We start from the raw sequence: 20,042 nt of genomic DNA on the forward strand, positions 1-20,042 counted from the left end.
CCAACCCAAAGCATTCTCTGATTCAGTGAAAGCAGGGTGCTAAAAGACAACGTTATTCCAGATCATGTTCTCACTTTCATTCTGTTCCACTGTCTTAAAATGCTCGCTAGTGAAAAATGGTGCTCTGCTCTTCACGACTCCTCAGCGAAGAGAAGCTACGGCTAAAAACAGGCGCGGACTCACGGCTAAGGGCTCGCAGGCGAGACCCCAGCCCAGCCCCGCCCCCTACCGCCCCGCCCCGCCCCCTGCCGGGCCGGACCGCGGGCTGGCGGCCCGGGGCCTGTCCCCACGGACGCTGCACAGACGTAGGAAGCTGTTGCAGAGGAGATACCGGCGTCTGCACGAGGGGTGAGTGGCTCCGAAGAGCCCCGTCGCTCTTGTCGCAAAAGCCGGCTATTCCCGCTTCCTCGGGGCTCTGCGGGTGCCGAAGTCAGCGGCGCCTCAGGGCAGGGCTCCACAGGCAGCGCCCGGAGGTCGCTCAGTGCGTGGCGGGGTCTCGAACCCGTGGACACACAGACCCACGACCCCAGGTAGCCGTATTCGCCGAGTTCCCCTGTTCGCAGCGACGGCTGTGACCTCGGCTGTGCACAGGAGCAGCTCCTACCTACGAACTTCCAACAGGTTTTCACCCTGCTCTTTTTTTGTATGGCTTTGAAATAGCTGCTCTGATAAATTTTGTTAGTACTCGTTTTTACGCTACGGAACGCTACAAGATTGTAAAGAAAGCTTTAGAGAAGCACTCCCCATTGGGCAACCATCAACTTGCCTTACTCGGCAGTGTCAAAGGGGAGAGGTCACTAGAAAGGCAACATGAGCAGTTTATTATTAAAAAAAGCAGCAAGCAAACAAACAAAAACTCCAAGACCAGCCCACAAGTCTCACTGGTGCACTGATGCCTCTGCAAACACCAAGTCAAAGTCGGTACCTTTCCCACTAATGTTTGAGATTCCCCAGTCAAACACTCCCGGAAAAGCACATCTCCGCCCACGAAGCCAGCCCCGCTACTTGCTGCCTTCCTCAGCAGCGGTGAACGAAGCCATCAGCCTCAGCAAGCGGAGCTGGTAAGGTCAGGAGATGGGGTCTCTCAGCAGCAAGGCCAAAGCTAGAGGCGAGTGTTCTGAACGCTGTGAGGTTTGCAGACAGAGCGGAAAACTCACCTGGCTTATCTTTTTCCAGAGCTACAGGTAAAAATACCACAGAGTAAGAAAGGAAAGAAAAGGGGGCAAGAAAGAGTGAAAGAGAGAAAGACATAAAAAAAGGAGCAAGGAATCAAAAAATATCCTTAATTACTTCAACAGGAAAACTAGCCTGCTGCCCTAACTTGCCTCTTAAGCTGCAGTTATGCAGCAAAGGGGACATTATAATGATCTCAGAGCTGATAAATCATCTGGTACAGAGTAAGGACTAGATTTGGCTTCTGTTGAAAGTAATGGAGTGTCCACTGACACTGCATTAGGAAAAGTACAACATTATGAAAGGCAAAATAAGTCATTTTGTTGAAGAGTACATTACTCATTTAGGCAAGTCAAGCACATATATGTCATTATTTAACAAGTGTAGCAGACAAAAAAACATGGTTTTGACCCTTTTTCAGTGTTGCATTATATTTTAGGAAACATCAACAATTGATTAAAAAAGAAATCCTGTTGTTGCCTTTCAGACTCTTCTCTTGTATTTACACAAATACATTTTCTTGCTGATAAAATCCAGAATGTAGGCAGATCACCATAATTTTTTAAATGCTTGAATAATCTGAGGAAGACCCAGCCACAGAATATGAAACGCTTCTTTGGAGCTATCAGACTGCAAACTGTAAGGAGTAGCAATCTGTTTAGAGCATACCAGGCAAATTCGCATCTATATACTATTTGCTAAAGAAAACTACTGTCATCCTTCATCTGAAACACATAGGTTTTCTAATTGCTTGTAAAAGCAAATTTCCACTGTTGCACTAACATATTTAAGGTGGTAAATAATATAAAGATTTAGCATTCACCAGCAGATGAAATTATTGACTAGAATCACTGGTCCGGAAACGGATCAGCTCCCCCCAAAATGCGTGACACTAGCCAGCGCAAAATTAGTATTTTTAAAAATTTTTCTTTTACTAAATGGCAGCAATATGTAGGTGTTATTTTTTAAACATTCCAAGTAAGCTATCACGATTTTACAATACAAATTCCACTAGTGGAAAAACAAGACAGTGTTTCCGTAGGAAACTGGTTTATTTTAAGGGGCTATTTTCCTGTCAGAGATCTTCAATTCCATGCATTTCAGCAAAAACAGATGCTTATTTTTGTCAGTGCAGAAGATGATTAAAAACTTACATTGTATACAGTGGGGCATCTAGTAGGAGGGCACCTGATGAGAATTCACACTGCCCACAATCACTTCTTGCATTAACCTCACTGACAGTAGACAACATGAAAGCCCAAGAACGAAACAAACTGAACAGCTTTCTGGCCCCCAGAAAAATTCTTAATCCTATCAAAGAGTTTTTAACTACCATAGCTATACATTATCAACTGCTGGCTCTGAAACACTGGTATGTAGCAGCATCTGATGCTAGCAGAATTTCTAGTGTAGTTTATTATTATAAATTAGCATATTGGCAATTGTAATAAATTATGAAACAATGTACTTCTCAAAGATAATGTGTATTAACTCTAAAACTCACTGTTAAGTGACCACGTGACACTTAATAATTGTGCGCATATTCTCAAAGTATTCAACTGTTTTGCTTCCATTCATTTCCAAAAGGGATTAGACCAGGATGAATATCCACAGGCCTATAGTTAGGACAATCACATCTGCAGCTTTCCCAGGCACAAAAGGAACAAAGATTATTTCTCCCTATTCCAATTAAGACAGCAGCTTAATAGCAAACCAGTGGAATTCCTTCCCTCCAGCCCCCCCCAGTTTTGAATCTAGCTGTATAATTTGAAACATTAACATTTGTATGAGATTCAGTTTTCCAAGTCATTAAGATAAATTCAGTTTATTTTGTATTTTCTAATTTGGTCATTCTTGCTGGCAAAGTAATTTTACTTGAAGTTAAAAGTATTAGAAATGATTACTCAAAAATGAAGTACATATAGATGCTGGTTACAAAGTGCAATAGAAATAAGCAGCTCAAAAGGAGTAAAATGAAAACTCATGCTTCATGAATGAAGAATCACATGCCAACTGAAAGAAATTCACATTCTTGGTATAATATTAAATCCATGAACTAATTAAGATCTAATGCCAGCTAATTTAAAATTTTTTAGTGTTTTTAAAACTTTCAGTCTATCCCCAGTAACAGATAAACTGCCATTTTCACTTGTACCAATGAATGGATAAGACTGAGGTTGTAGATATGATTAGGGAGAGACAGGATACAAAAGTTCTATGATTGATAGATTTTTGTTTCCATATTTAAATAAAATATCTCAGATGAAAGCAACATTTCAATGCAAAACCACAGAAGTCTAGATGCAGACATGTTCTTTCTTCTCTTGCAAAGTTTTACATAAAAGAAGGAAGCTAGGCTTCCTATGCTTTTGAAGCTTTCAGATTTTATATGAGCTAGCGGGAAGTTAAAAGTTGGTCTTTAACATTGATGATTAATGTGTCAGTCTGAACTGTCATCATGTATTTCCATCTTGCTTTTTACTTAAGTAATATAGAATCACACTCTTGAGTAGTTTAGCACTGCACCTAAAAAACCCAAGAACTCAAGATGACTATATAAAGGAAATTAATATAGCTATAGAAAGTTCAGAATCAACCTGTTAGCAATTCCTCTAGGTTTACCATACACCAGCCCAGGATATGCTTATACACAACTGAAACTATTCAGAAGATAAGAAATTAAACACACATATACAGTAACTAGCTTGTGTCAAACAAGTTCTGAACAAATTTTGCCTTTTCTTTCCTCTGCACTGCTTAAGATGTAAAAAATTACATGAGATCAAAATCATGATACCATGAGATGTATTTATCTAGGTTATTATAAATCTGAGCCACTGCAGCAGTTCTCAGAAATGGAGTTCATTAATTAGAGCTCAAAAATGGACAGTTGTTTCCAACATCTTTTAAGTCGAAATGGTACAATGCATTTATCTACCACAGTAGTTCTGCTGTACTTTCCTAATAGCATGTCTGATGTTCCAGTAAATTCTGAATAGTGACAGTGTCTTCAAAACTGACCTTATCTCTCTGTTTCAAGCATGTCCAAGCAAAATCTTGTCCCCACTGAAATCAATGACAAAACTTTTGCTTGATATGATGAAAGGCAGGATTCATTACCCCAGATCTTACTACTACAAAGTTCTCTAAATGGCGGATTTTTGAAGTGCAGTGCTTCTATTAAAATAGTTACAATACTCTGTATTTTATGTAGATGCCATTGTTTTCAAATTTGAAAACAAGAAGATCTCAATTCTGGAACTTGGTCCCATTCCAGTTACATCCACTGTGTTACTTTCCTGAAAACCACTGATTTAGCCTCCAGATATGAGTAAGCAAGCATGAAGAAATTATACCTGCATGAAAGCACCTGACAAGAAATATGATATCCTATTTTATTCAATAAAATCTGAAGGATTTGAGTGGCACTGAGGGGGGGCTGGGGGCAGGGAAGAAGATGGAAAAAAATGTCAAGTAAGTGGAATTTTTCTTTAATCTTCCATTCTCTGCTTGTAAAGGATTAATACTCGTAACATCTTACTACAGACAAGAAGACCGTGTGAACTCCAACTTTCTTAATTCTTCAACAGAACTGTCACAGCCTGACATCATGTTACTAAGTATTGACTAAGTTACGATCCCTTACTTAAAAGCTGTCAGCTTTTAACTGGTAATCAAGAGATAATGATAGAAGAAGAAAGGTGGAAGAAAAGCAAGTAAGAGAACTCCTACCAATGAGGGGCTACAATAAGGTACATTTAAACACGGGAAAAGCACAGTAAAGGAAGAGGGCTAGAAGAAAATAAATAGCTATGCACCTGGTCCCTGAAAGGCTACTTGAGGATAAAAGAGATAGACGAGGGACTGAAGGAAAGAAGAAGCAGGCAGAACAGGAGGGGAGGACAGATGTCCATAGAAGACACGGTAAGAGCAGTAAAGAGATAATTTCACAGATCCACAAGGGAAGAGATCAGATGGTAGCTCTATGATCTAATGCACTGTGAACAAGGCTATCTCAAAAATGAAGTTCCAGCATGAATGCAAAACCTTGACTGCAGCAAATTCCCAGTCTCCTTCTCCCGGAGTGGCGAGGTCTGCCCCTACACGTGCCACACACTCTGTAGCGGCTCATGCAGCACGACTGCGTGGCCCCTGCCCACACCACGCAGCCCCACCGCCCACCCCCATCCCGCTGCACGACCCAGGGAGTTCCATGGCCCGCACGCCCATCGGCACCAGACAGGGCACTGCATTCGAACATTTCCCATCACGAAAGAGGCTCTGCCCTTGGAGGCGCGTGGAGGAGTTGGTCCCCCAGTGGTTCACCCACCATGATTTCTCTCTACCTTCTGGGCATTTACAGCACTGCTGGGACTCGCTTCACCTCACGGAGCGTCACCACACCTCATCCCGGCCTGAGGCATCTCATCCTCTCCCACAGTTTCTCAAGCCTCGTTTTCTTGAGATCCCAGTTGGGGTTACCAAAATTCATTGTAAGTGTTAAGAGCTTGCAGCATGAGTAAGGACAAATTTAAACTAACATAAAACAGTTGTAGTAGAGCTGGCACTATAATCTTCTTCCTTCCTACCAGCAAAGAGTTATGAGTATAAAAGTTGTCTACCATTAAAGACCTGAAATTACTCCTGGTTTCTGTAATTATCTAAAACTAAAAAAATTGAGTGCCTAGTTGTTATAAACCATAAGCAACTCATAACACAGAGCTTCTGACTCAATACAATTGTTTTTATGATAACTTTATCTATTAGTTCAAATTAGTACCAAGATATTCAGAAAAAAAGAAAGAAACCTATTCCACGGGATTTAATTTAATGCTAAATGTAAGATGAGAATAACTGCTTCAAGTTTAATCAGAAGTGTATGAAATAAAATATTTGAGAGAAGATATGATTGCTACCTGTGAAATAAGAGGTTTTGTTAGTGGGATTGAATGATAGTACAGTTAATACCCATATCTCTCTCTCTCTTTCTCCTTATCTCTCTGAAGAAGGCTATGGAGGAGAGGAAGGAAGCAAGCAAGGGGGAGAATACAATGTACTTTTAAATCAATATGTTCATTGGTATATGTTTCGTACCATCCAGGACAGCTAGAAATGTTAGTTCTTGGGTTTATCACCTTAGGTTTCTGCATTTGAGATTTAATTATGCAAGATGCTGTAGCGGGCCACTGCAGAAGACATTGCAACAGGGGATAGCGATTTCAAGCAGAATCTCGACAGTTTAATTGTAGGCCTTGGTTGCAGAGACCCATACATGGACATGAGTTACTGCTGTATGACCTGAGCACGTATCATGACGTTAGTATGTACTGCCTTTAACAAAGCGACTTGTACGTACTGTGTTTAAGAGCTTATTCCTATACAGATGTGTAAGAGTTTAATGCTCTCAGAGAACTTCTATTCTGGTCTATAAAATTTATCTATTCTAATTATAATAAAAGGATGAAGACATAATTATATTTGCCAGCTCTTTGCTTTTTCCACCTCGAAGGAATTCTGACAAGCCAGCTGGAGCTGTACAATGCCTGGAGAAGGGAACAAAATCAGCCTCAACACTTTTTTGATTCTAAAATATTTGTTTTAACTAGCATCGATATACCCCTGAAGTTATTTTTCACAGGAGGATAGAAATCCCACAAGTATTTCTGAAAAAAAAAGAAAAAAAAAATCAGAAAAGCAGGTGTTTTGCCTCAGAAGATGCTGGTCCATTATGATCCCAGTTAAAAAGGCACTGACTCTGTACCATTTAAAATACTATTTATTAGAGGTAACACTACAAAGAAAGAGAGAATAGTACAGATAATCTTACCTCCCTTTAGGTGCTGGGACCCCTAAGCTGTGCAGTGTCAAATGGGCCTCTGATCAGCAAGCAGCACACTGCGCAGAGCCTGTCTGTAGAAAGGGTTACCACATGTTGGTCATTTGGGTTACTATAGGATTTTCTTGCAAGAAAACAACTCTATTCATCTTTTCTACTGTTAAATAGGTAGAGTATTCATAGAGAACTTCTTGTACTTTTAGAAAAAAGGCAAGTCCAGGCAGGTGGGGCAATCACCAGTACCACAGAATCACACAGAACCACAGAATAGTAGGGGTTGGAAGGGACCTCTGTGGGTCATCTAGTCGAACCCTCCTGCTGAAGCAGGGTCACCTACAGCAGGCTGCACAGGACCTTGTCCAGGCAGGTCTTGAATATTTCCAGAGAAGGAGACTCCACAACCTCCCTGGGCAGCCTGTTCCAGTGCTCCGTCACCCTCAGAGGGAAGAAGTTCTTCCTCATGTTCAGACGGAACTTCCTGTGCCTCAGTTTGTGCCCATTGCCCCTTGTCCTGTCACTGGGCATCACTGAAAAGAGCTTGGCCCCATCCTCCTGACGCCCACCCTTCAGATATTTCTAAGCATTTATTAGGTCCCCTCGCAGTCTTCTCTTCTTCAGGCTGAACAAGCCCAGTTCCCTCAACCTCTCCTTGTAGGGGAGATGTTCCAGTCCCCTCATCATCCTCGTAGCCCTCTGCTGGACTCTCTCCAGTAGCTCTTCATCTTTCTTGAACTGGGGAGCCCAGAACTGGACACAGCACTCCAGATGAGGCCTCACCAGGGCAGTGTAGAGGGGAAGGAGAACCTCCCTCGTCCTGCTGGCCACACTCCTCCTAATGCACCACAGGATTCCATTGGCTTTCTTGGCAGCCAGGGCACACTGCTGGCTCATGGTTAACCTCTCGTCCACCAGGACACCCAGGTCCCTCTCCGCAGAGCTGCTCTCCAGCAGGTCTACCCCAAGCCTGTAATGATGCATGGGGTTGTTCCTCCCCAGGTGCAGGACCCTGCATTTGCCTTTGTTGAACCTCATCATGTTCCTCTCTGCCCAACTTTCCAGCCTGTCCAGGTCACGCTGAATGGCAGCACAGCCTTCCGGTGTGTCTACCACACCTCCCAGTTTGGTGTCATCAGCAAACTTGCTGAGGGTACATTCTAACTCTTCATCCAGGTCATTGATGAGGAAGTTAAACAAGACTGGGCCAAGTACTGACCCCTGGGGGACACCACTTGTTACCAGCCTCCAACTAGACTCAGCGCTGCTGATGACAACCCTCGGAGTTCTGCCATTTAAGCCAGTTCTCAATCCACTTCACCGACCACTCATCCAGCCCACACTTCCTCAGCTTCCCTAGGAGGATATCATGGGAGACTGTGTCGAAGGCCTTGCTGAAGTCAAGGTAGACAACATCCACAGCTCTCACTTCGTCTACCCAGCCAGTCATGTCATCGTAGAAAGGTATCAGATTGGTCAGGCATGATTTCCCCTTGGTGAATCCTTGCTGACTACTCCTGATAACCTTCTTTTCTTCCACTTGCTTGATGATGGCCTCCAGGGTAAGCTGCTCCATCACCTTTCCTGGGATGGAGGTGAGGCTGACCGGCCTGTAGTGCCCTGGGTACTCCTTCCTGCCCTTTTTGAAAATTGGAGTGACATTGGCCTTTCTCCAGTCCTCGGGCACCTCTCCTGTCCTCCAGGACCTCTCAAAGATGATGGAGAGTGGCTCAGCAATGACATCCGCCAGCTCCCTCAGCACTCGTGGGTGCATTCCATGGGGGCCCATGGATTTGTGGACTTCCAGATCGCTTAAGCGATCCCTCACACAGTCCTCCTCGACCAAGGGAAAGTCATCCTCTTTGTAGGCTTCTTCTGTTACCTCCGGGGCCTGGGATTCCTGAGGGCCTGTCTTGGCACTGAAGACTGAAGCAAAGAAGGCATTTAGTAGCTCTGCCTTCTCCGCATCCTCCGTCACCAGGACACGCGCCTCATTCAGCAGCGGCCCCACATTGTCCCTAGCCTTCCTTTTGCTGCTGATGTAGTTGAAGAAGCCCTTCTTGTTGTTTTTGACATCCCTTGCCAGCTTCAATTCCAGGTGGGCTTTGGCCTTCCTTGTCGCATCCCTGCATGCTCTCACCACGTTTCTGTACTCTTCCCAAGTGGCCTGCCCCTCTTTCCACATTCCATGGACCTTTCTCTTCCACCTGATCTCCACTAGAAGCTCTTTATTTAACCATGCAGGTCTCCTGCCTCCTTTGCTCGATTTCTTTCTCAGGGGCATGCATTGCTCCTGTGCATGGAAGAAGTGTCGTTTAAAGAGCGACCAGCACTCATGGACCCCCCTGCCTTCGAGAGCCCTGGCCCACGGGATTCCTCCCAGTAGCTCCTTGAAGAGGCCAAAGTCAGCCCTCCTAAGGTCCAAGGTTTTGATCCTGCTTATCGCCCTGCTTCCTCCACGCAGGATCCTGAACTCGACCATTTCATGGTCACTGCAGCCGAGTCTACCTCCGACCTTCACATCCTCCACCAGTCCTTCCTTGTTTGTTAACACAAGGTCCAGCAGAGCGCCTTTCCTTGTTGGTTCCTCCACCACTTGCATCAGAAAGTGATCATCGATGCTCTGTAGGAACCTCCTGGATTGCACCTGCCTAGCTGTATGGTCTTCCCAGCTGATGTCAGGGTGGTTGAAGTCCCCCATGAGAACCAGGGCCTGTGATTGTGAGGCTGCTTGCAGCTGCCTGTAGAAGGCCTCATCAACCTCCTCCTCCTGGTCAGGTGGCCTGTAGTGCACACCCACCGTAATGTCACCCTTATGAGCCTGTCCCTTAATTCTAACCCACAAGCTTTCAACTTGTTCCTCATTTGCCCCCAGGCCAAGCTCAATGCATTCTACTTGCTCCCTCACATATAGAGCAACTCCACCACCTCTCCTTGTTGGCCTGTCTTTCCTGAAGAGTCTGTAGCCATCCATGACAGCATGCCAGTCATGCGAGTTGTCCCACCACGTTTCTGTGATAGCGACCAAGTCGTAGCCGTCCTGCTGTATAATGGCTTCCAGCGCCTCCTGTTTATTGCCCATGCTACATGCATTGTTGTAAACACACTTGAGCTAGGCTGTGAATCTCACCCCTGGCCTTGGCACGCCAAGCCTATGCTCATCCCTAGTGAGCTAGGCAATATCCCCTTCCCCCTTCGAACCTAGTTTAAAGCCCTCTCAATGAGCCCCACCAGCTCGTGGCCAAGAATTCTGTTTCCCCTTTGAGACAGCTGAGTTCCACCTGTCGCCAGCAGGCCCGGTGCTGTGTACACCTCCCCGTGATCAAAGAAGCCAAAATTTGACCGATGGCACCAGTCTCTGAGCCACCTGTTAACCAGGTGAGTTTTCCTGCCCCTTTCAGTGCTGTTCCCTGCCACTGATGGGATGGAGGAAAACACCACCTGCGCCCCTGATCCCTCAACCAGTCGCCCCAGTGCCCTGAAGTCCCTTTTGATGGCCTTGGGACTTCTTTCTGCGATCTCGTCCCCGCCAACCTCCATTACCAAGAGGGGGTAGTAATCAGTAGGCCGCACCAGACCAGGGAGTTTCTTCGCAACATCCCTAACCCGGGCCCCAGGGAGGCAGCAGACTTCCCTGTGGGATGGGTCCGGTCGGCAGATCGGGCCCTCTGCTCCCCTCAGAAGGGAATCACCTATGACAATGACCCTCCTTTTTTTCTTAGTTGAGGCAGTTGTAATACATGGGGCTGTCTGACCCATCCTAGGCAACCCCCTGGATGGAGCCTCACCTTCACCCACATCCTCTGTGGCCAGTCCCTCACATTCCAGAGCCCCATACCTGTTGCTTAAGGGCAACTGGGCAGGTGAGGGAGGCTGGGGGGAGATTCGCTTGCCACCCCGAGCAGGGACCTGTTTCCATTCCCCCCCATCTCTTAGGCCCCCTCTTTCTGCTCGGTGGCAAGAGGGTAGGGGGTTCTCTGCTTTCTGTGGAGCCGCCTCCTGCTGCCTCTGCCTCAGGGAGGGCAGGGTGCGGCTCCACCAGTCGATCTCCCTCTCACACTCCCGGATGCTCCTCAACCTCTCCACTTCCTCCTTCAGCTCTGCCACCAGGCTGAGCAGGTCATTCACCTGCTCGCACCGAACACAGCCGTTGTCTCTGCTGTCCGCCAGTACGAGCGCCAGGCTCAGGCACTCCCTGCAGCCAGAGACCGGGACACCCGCGTTCTTGCATGGGGCCTCCGTCTGGGTCCCCACACTCCTTCGAGCAACAGCTTTCCCACGGGTGGTAACCATGGCTAGAATATCTCCTGGAAGAGCGATGCCCACTACTTGAGTTGCTAGGAGGGGCGGCTGCACCCTGCCAGTCGCCTTCCCCGCTCGCTCGAACTGCCGCGCAAACTGCTGCGCCGCTCCCGGGCTGCTGCGCCGGCTCTGTTTGCCGGCTCTGTTTGCCGGCTCTGTTTGCCGGCTCTGTTTGCCGGCTCTGTTTGCCGGCTCTGTTCGCCCGCGCTCCTGGTCGCTCACGCTCCCTGGGGGCTGCTCTTATCCGTGAGGGGGTTTGGCCGCTGTCACACTGGACTCCGCCCCCGCTGAGTCAGAGCTGCTGCTCGGGGGGGGGGAGGGGCTGGGGTCTTCTCTCTCTCTCTCAGCGTTTTTTGCTGCCTCGCCGCTGCGGTTTTGCCACCGGAGAAAGGGTCCCTCGGCGCGAGCCTCTGCTCCAGAGCCCTTCACCTTCAGTAGCTTCAAGTGGGAGCAGCCCGCAGGCTCCTGTTTCAGAAGGAGCTGCCTGAGTCTGTCCCACGGCCACGGGACACGTGCAGCACAGCACAGCACCAGCCTGCGCCTTCTCAGGTTCAACGTTACGTGGGCCAGTATCTCTGTGATATGCGATGGTCTTATGGTCAGGATCACTGCAGGAGGCTGGCACTACCTAGGCTAAGCATCTGTTGCTAGTAAATATCTGGGGAGGTATTCAGGTGGCTTAAATTTAAGTGTCTGAAATTCCTGTTATAGTCAATAATGATCTAATCAATACAGACAACAGATCCCAGAAAACCATTTACTCTAGACACCTAGTCTTTAGTAAACCAAGCTGCTCTGTGAGAGACTGTGAAAGATCTTGTGGGACTCCTGTGAGAGGCTAATGGTAATGGCAGTTATGTACCTACTGGTCCAGCGATTCAAAGTAGCCCAGTCTCAACGTGAATCTCCCCCCAATGCTAGATCTTGTAACTAGAGCCCATCTGCCAGCCAGTTCAGTGCAGTCAGCATCCCAGGTTGCTAAAAAAGAGTCTGTCACCTTGCACTGCCTCAGGTCCTGCAGAACCTCTGTGTTCAAAATCTACCCCATACAGGTCACCAAGGGCAAGTGGGACTTTCTGATTTGGTCTGATTTCATTTGCAAATATGGACTCTGTGATAGATATTCCATTTCTCAAAATAAATTCTTGGCAATCCTAATGCTGTACCAACAGACATCAACAGCACTGCCAAGGTGGCAGTTCTTCCACTTAAAATTGCTTATTAAAAGCTATTGATTTTAGCCACAACAGAGACTGTATCCATCTAATAAAACAACCGCATGAACTAAGTATAATGAATGAAACTTCTTTCAAGTATTTTCTTTTTTTGACACCTTTCAGTAAGCACTTCTCAGCAAGAATGAAGAAAAATAATCAGCAGCCTGAGTCCTACACAAAATTCTTTGCTAGATGCAATCTGACAGTTAAAACGAGGTAGAAAAGCATATGATCCCTGCCAAGCAGCAGGCTAATAGTACTGCAGGATCACTAGTGGAAAAAAACAGTCTTAGTAAGAAATTAAAATAATATTTGCTGCCTCCCACCAGAGGTCAGTCACATCACAGGAATAAAATGAAAATTACCAAAATTCTAAGTACTCATTGATTCTACATGTGATAGAGATTGAAACTCCATTTTTGACCCAATTTAAAGTTCTATTTCTACTTGTTTTATTGTATTATTCATAGTGGGGATAAAGGTATCCTGCTTTAATAACATGAGCGCAGGAGAAAATACAGAGCTCTGGTAAGAAAGAGAAAACACTACCTCTATGATCTTCAGTTTAGCTTTCAGCGAATGAGAAAGAACAAGAAACAATTCTGTAAGAACCTAAGGCACTAGTAACTATAACTGAAGCTCTAGATAAGACTGTGTATAATGGACATTTCACCATGGCAGATTTCTTGAGCTGAAAGTCACAGAGAAGTTAGAAGTAGGATTTGTTCTTAGTAGTGTGATAGAGCTAGACACTTTGCATAAAGGAGTTGTTATGCATGCATAGATTAATCAAGATTCCTAGTAGTTAGTAAAAATTGTATTACTTTTCTGAATAACTAAAATGAAACACAACATAACAGAGATTGCGGTGCTAAATATAATCTCAGAATCCAGAGAAAATTACAACTTCATGCACTCAAATGGGAGTAGTCCTACTTAAATAAAAGGTTTCTATCCTTAACGTGAAAGAAAATTAAAACATTTTCCTGTTATACACATTTAACTTTTTTTCCTCTACTCAGCGCTTCTTAGACCACATGTGTAACACTGCATCCAGTTTTGGGCCCCCAACACAAGAAAGGCATCAATAAGATAGAGTAATTTCAGTAGAGGACCACCAAGATAAAGCTGCGAGCAACCTGGTCTGACCTCATAGCTCACCCTGCTTTGAACAGGCAGATTGTCTCAGAAGGCCCCTTCTAATCTGAATCATCCTCTTGTACTATCTTATGATCCCATGAACCTGTCCTATGACCCACAGACCATCTCTTTTCCAGGAATAATCTTTAAGCGGTTCCAGTCACCCTATCTTAAAAGAATGAAGTAGAACTACAAAAGATAAAGGCAACAAGGATGGTCATTTGAATTTATAGATTAGGTATTATCTAAGAGACAAAATAGGCTAGATCTCTTCAAACTGCGAAAAGAACAGCTGAAAACAGCTATGAAAGCATGAATGACACACAGAAATAGAAAATTATTTTTTGCTACCTGTCATTAAAAAGGGAGCACATGGATTACCAGATAGATGTTTTAAAAGTAACGAAAGCAGATGCTTTTCTGCAGGACTTCAAAAATAGAATTCAGTGTGGTGGGATGTTTTTGGGGATCAAAAGTTTAGGGGGATAGATAAATGCCGGGAGTACATATACATTATCTGAATGCAACATTTAGTACAAGAATCTCATAGTGTATAATTGCCAAAAGATATAATATCAAGAGGAAGAGAGTACTTTTTTTTCCCTTACATTCTTTGCACCTACATCCCCTAGAAGCTTTTGTTGGAGATGGAATACAGTACTTGTGGGACCTTTTGTATGACCAAGTGCCTAATTCATGATTGTCAGAAGGCATAACGTAAAGAGGGAAAGGCTGTATGGCTTCATTCCTTACTCTCTCTGCTCCTACATCTTGTACTGACTATTCTTGGATATGGAATATAGTGCTGGGGACTTCTGGTGTGACCAAGTATGATGGTTATGCCCTTCAAGAAGATCATATAGGTTAAAACTTAGCATAGGCTTCTAAGGAAGGAAGCAAATTCAGCAAAAATTTTCGCTGGCAGGTGGTGTATGTTGGAGCTGTATGCTTCCCCCACAGTAAATCATACGTAAAGTGATACCCTATCCCCCTCTTTTCAGTTCCTTCTGCTAAAGAAGAATCTATTGGCAAGGTCAGGAATCACATTGCAGGACATATCTCCTCAGGAAATAGTTTTTTTTTTTTGTCCAGAGAACAGAGTAAGACGACTTCTTTTTTTTTTCATTTGAGCATGCATAGATATCAGCTACAGAGGGTGGAGTTAGCTTTAAGGAAAGAAATCAAGAGCTGTCTTTGGAGTTGCAGTTCCACAATTCATGGGCTGCCTCCCACTGTTTGCATTTGCATTGAGACAAACACAGTGATGGTGATGTAGTGAGTTGAATCAGGAAATTGTTCTGTCTGAAAAACAATTCAAGGAGAAAGAGTTGTTCAGCAAACAAGTAAGTTCCGTGCTGCAAGTCACCATCCAGCTGCACAAACACCTGGAGGAGGGAAGAAGACGAGAACAAGCAGATGTTGTCCATGATGCCGTGAAAAGCTGGAATTGAAGACTCAATAGTCAGACGACTATTAAGCAGGTATTCTTTATTACGGCACCGGGCACACGGGAGATCTCTCCTCCAAACGTGTGCACCAAACACCCTGTCATTTCAGGTTAAATGCAATCATAATATACATATTCATTATATTTCTGAGAAATGCTTATTCATTACTTTTCCAGGGACTAATTAGCATATGTTAATGTCTTTCACGCATGCCTGTTAGAGTCCTCGGGTAGTCTTTGGGGGTCTCAAGATGAAGGCTTATACTCCTCATCACAGTGTTTGCTTGTTGTCCTTTGCTTCTGTGCAGACTCAGTTCTAAGATCACGTATACCGTGTCCTTCCAGGTTGGTTTGCTCCGGTCTTGTTGCCCTCTTGGTGCCTCTTTATCTCTGTAGCTTGGTGCATTGGCCCTCCCAAGGCTGAGCTGTCCAAGTAACATTATTTAGGAGTCTCTCTATCTTCGAGATTTCCTATCCCCTCCAAAACAGCAAGTCAAGTTTGTCCAAGTAGTGTTATTTAGGAGCCTCTTTATCTTAGCCTTTCCTGTCTTCTCAAAACAGCAAGGATCTACTTTAGTTTCATTACAGTCACTCTAGTAAGTGGAAAATCTTACATTTAGGGGTATCATCCAACAAATGCCTGTGGATTAAAAGCCCACACGATGTACCTGCCTCCAGGCTGGTGGAGCTGGATCCGGCAGAACGCGTTTTGGGACTGGGACTCGAGGGGACTGGTGTGGAACGCAGAGCCCGCGGCCCTTTCCCGTCGCTGAGCATGGAGCCACGGGCTCTACCAGCGCGGCGCAGCTACGGCCGCACGGCTCAACATTGACCTTAAAGCGCTCAGCGTACGACGGCGTCGTCCGGGGGCGCGGGGCCAGAGACCCTCGGGGCGCGTAAGCTGCGCCCTTCCCTCCCGGCACGAGTGTCCGGTCCCCTCACGGTAACGGGGAAGACGGCTGGCTAGCTCGGGAACACCTCCCCGCTCCCAACCCGGCCGACACCCGCACGAAGGAGCGGCGCCGGGGTCGGGGTTCGCCCCCTCAGCGTCTCTCAGGTCACGGTGACGCGGCCGTTAACGGCTGAGCCGCCAGCTGCCGCCGGCCCCTCCCCGGGCCGCGGCTCCTTAGGGGGCCGCGGAGCAACCCGCGCCCCTCGCCCCGTTGCTAAGCAACGCGGCCCTCGTTTCCGCCTGCCCGCCCGCCGGCCTCTCCCTCCAATGAGCGCGCGGCGGGGGCGGGCCCGCCGGGTTGCCCGGGAGACGGGGTTGGTTTTCCCCTGCGCGGCGGCGGCGGGCGCGGGCAGGTGAGGGCTGGCGGCCGCCCCGGGAGCGGGCCCCGACCTCGGCACCCGGCCGGGGTGGGAACGGACGGACGGGCGGTGCGCGGCGCGGCGCGGCGCGGTGTTTCTCGCTCCGCCGTGTGGCGGGTGGGCTCGGGCGGTTGAGGCCGGTGCGTGCCCAGCTAGTCCCGCGGGGGGCGGTTCTGTGGGGCCGGGCCGGGCCCGGCCGTGCCGTCCGCCCGCGGCCTGGGGACGGGGCGGCCCTGGGGAGCTCTCGGGGCTTTGGGCGGTTGGGTGGAGGATCGAGGAGCGGGGCTGGCGGTGGCTGTTGGGTTTTTGCGTCGTTTTGGGGACTTTTCTGTTGTGTGCCTGTCTCTGCACGAACGCGCCTGTGTGGAAAAATAAATTTGAAATCGAGTAAACGCGGAGGCAGCGATCTTCGGAGGAAGCGAACCGCCTGGAGAACGCTTGCCCTCCGTAGGGAGGGAGAGCTTTGGGCTGATTTATTCTTCAGATCCTTTTCCTGGCTGGGACAAGTGTGGGAGGAGAGAGCAAAAACAAACTTAAAGAATCAAAAGAAAATATTCAAGTACAAAACCAAACTACAGGATAAGCAAACAAAGCTTATGGAAACAAATTTAAGGCAGTAGACTCTGCAAATGAAGAAATAAGTTTTTAATTTTTTTTTCTGTTAAATAAATCGCTGGGATATCTGAAGAGCCCTGGCTTTATGTAGAAAAGGTCACACAACAATTTAAGAAATGATCCTGGAAGGCCTGAAAGTGGCAGGCATGAAATAAAAGTCTGAGTGAGGTATTTAATTGCTTGGAATGCTGTAGTAAATACCATAATTCTGGAATTACAGATCAGTGAAGACCATAGTGTTCTTAAGAATTGGCTTAACCACTGCATGATATAGAACATAAATACTTGGAAATTTCTGTTTCAAGCCCCAAAACTTGTTGTTTCAAGGACATCTTTCTGATGGCCATGCACTCAGTCTTTCAAAAACATCGTGGGCTAGGGAGTCCACTGTGTCTCTTTCTAATTCTGGAGTTTAAGTCTCTCCTGTGTTAGAAGTGGAGAGCTTTCCGGTTTTATGCCTCATTTAAAAATATTTGTCATGACCTTATGGAGTTTCCCACTATTATAAAGTGCTTGTAGGGGGAAGAATTCAGATAATAAGCACGTCTAGTAAATGATCAGATGTTCTTCAAACTTTAGCAGACTGTTATTGTGCTGAAGTCATTCATGGTAAGGCATATTTCCCATTGTTTTAAATTAAGTTCAAGTTGCAAACCTTGGCACTTACTAATTTTTTGTAGTCCTAAAATAGTGGAAATTCGCTTAGGTTGTGCCATTTGCAATTAAATTCTTTTCTGATTAAAGCCATTGCTGTATAGGTTGCTGATATATTTTAAGGTTTCTCCTACAGAACACGTTGCTTGCACAAATCAGTCAAGCCAACTTTGTGTTATTGTTATTTATGATTTGCGTATCAGAACTTCGAAAAATTCTGTTAAGACTGTAGTGGTCTTTGGCTAGTTGTTGTAACCCATATGGAGACATGGGGGTCTAAAAAACTTGCAAAGTTAATATGGAGTATGTATGGAGTAACACAGATAATGCAAAATGATATGTTGATGAATTTACAGTTTGGTCATCTGCTATGAGGAAAATTCCCACACAGCAAGAACAGCATAAGAAGGTCCTCACTGAGTTTGACTAAATGGTCCGTTTAACTCAGTGGGCCAGTATTTTATTTCTAACAGTGGTAACAGGAGATGAGAACTTAGGGAAAGCAGTATTTCCTCTTCCTGTGGTCTCAGAGTCAGAGTTGATATGGACAAGAAGAGTTCCTTGAGCAAATCCTGGTGAAGATACCATGTAACTCGCATATTTTGTTGCTATATGAGGCAAAAGATACAAAGCACAAAAAAGAGAAGTATGAATATAACATTTGAATTATAGCAACTCGCCTGTAGGGTGTAGGCAGTTCAGTGACATAGTGTCATTCAGGCTTGCAATTGTTTATGGTAGCAGCTGAGCTGTTCTCTGGGCACTGGAGAAGGGCAGAAGCTTTGTGCAGTATTCTTTTCCCCATGTAAGTCCTAAGTGTAGTAAGAGCACCTTGGCTGAATCCATTTGGGCTGTTTATTCCTTATCCAGTTCTAGCACAGGTTGGAGAATTTGGGTTTGCTGCTGTGTGTGGGATTCACTAGATTAGCAGTAAAGACTTGTACAGTTTTGTTGACTCTCTTTTTTATGTTCTTAACAATATGCTATACTAGCTCTTAAGGCAGTCTTGTGATGAAGTGTGGGAACTCGTCTCTTCCTGTTCTTTCTGTCATTTGGCGGTGTTTTAATTTGTGGTGATGAGCTTGACTGCACCGTCATCTCTGCTAAGGCTCCTCCTTAGGTTTTTCACTTGGGCTACTTCGTTCAGTTTTATCTGGGAAGCTGTATGTGAAGCAGAGAAGTTGATAATTAGTGATTTCTAAAGTCTTCATCAGAAATGAATCTTTCTATTCAGTGTCCAGTATCTTAATTTCCTATTTAATGATGGGGGATGCCCAGCTCTCAGAAGCAGTTGTTGGAGTGGAAAAGTATTAATGTTGTATTTTTTGGGGGGGCTGTATATTATAGGTCTGATATTGGTGAAGTTAATACTGCATTTTCCCCGCTTCATGATTTTTTTTTCTTAATGCTTCTACTGACTAGACATTTGGCTCAGGTACAGGAACCTTTGTCTGCTTTCTAGCCTATATAACCAATTTGAATCCAGCTGATTAGCCTGTATGGTATCTTGATTTAAATAACAGTTCTATATCTCTGATAATTATCACCTCCTTCCATCGTTTTTTAAAACACTGTATCTAAAATGTTTAAATCCATCTCTCTTGAATATGCTGACCAAATGTAGCACATGAATGCCTGGCGTAATGCTGCTAAGCTTCCTTCTGTGTTGAAAATAGCTTTCCTACATTTCTTCTTCTCATGGCCCCATCCCGTTGATGGCTCGTACATGGTTTACCACATCCAGTGTTTGGCTGATTTTGTAAGGGTTTTTTCCTCTCTCCTTTTGTTATACTACAGTTGTGTAGTTTTTACTCAATTTCATAGTCTCTTGAAATCAATCATCTCTACTTGCATTTTTTTGGGGGGGATAGGATTTAAACCATCCCTTCACTTTATAAGTTTCGATATCTCCTATTTTGTTTCTGTCTTAGATATAATTGTTAGCATTTATTTGCGCCATTAGACAAGCTGCTTTTGCCTCTTACTCAGTAGCCTCTTTCTTAATCAGATGTAAATTGCCTGATTTATTGATTGTCTGGATCCTAATCTCCTTGGTTTTGGCCTTCTCTATTGTCTTTTTCAATCTGGTTAAAGCATCATTTGGAGTTTTTATTCTACAGTTGATTTCCTCCTCCTCCACCATAGGCAAATCAAGGTCTAAAAGTACTAATTAATGCTACTATTTTCATTGTCTTAAATTCCTTTTCACGTTGTTACCTATTGTCTGAAAATACCTGTAGTGGGAGACTGATTGTGTTGGAATGAAAGAAAGTATGTCAGATCCTGGAGATCAATTTCATATATAAGCTTAAATGCCAGGAAAGAAAAATTAAGATTTCCACTTTCAAATGTG

At 45.3% G+C, this 20,042-nt stretch overlaps 1 protein-coding gene across 1 annotated transcript in view; it reads left to right on the top strand.

Moving 5' to 3' along the window:
- The first annotated feature begins 16,335 nt into the window (after nucleotides 1-16,335).
- WDR17 (WD repeat domain 17) overlaps nucleotides 16,336-20,042 on the top strand; it is a 65,661-nt gene continuing 61,954 nt past the window's right edge. Inside the window, exon 1 of the mRNA XM_075421769.1 lies at nucleotides 16,336-16,414. The gene's annotated coding sequence lies outside the window, so the exon portion shown is untranslated. The remainder of the gene's footprint in view (nucleotides 16,415-20,042) is intronic.

Source organism: Opisthocomus hoazin, chromosome 5 (assembly GCF_030867145.1).
Source record: "Opisthocomus hoazin isolate bOpiHoa1 chromosome 5, bOpiHoa1.hap1, whole genome shotgun sequence".
In the NCBI taxonomy this organism is placed as follows: domain Eukaryota; kingdom Metazoa; phylum Chordata; class Aves; order Opisthocomiformes; family Opisthocomidae; genus Opisthocomus; species Opisthocomus hoazin.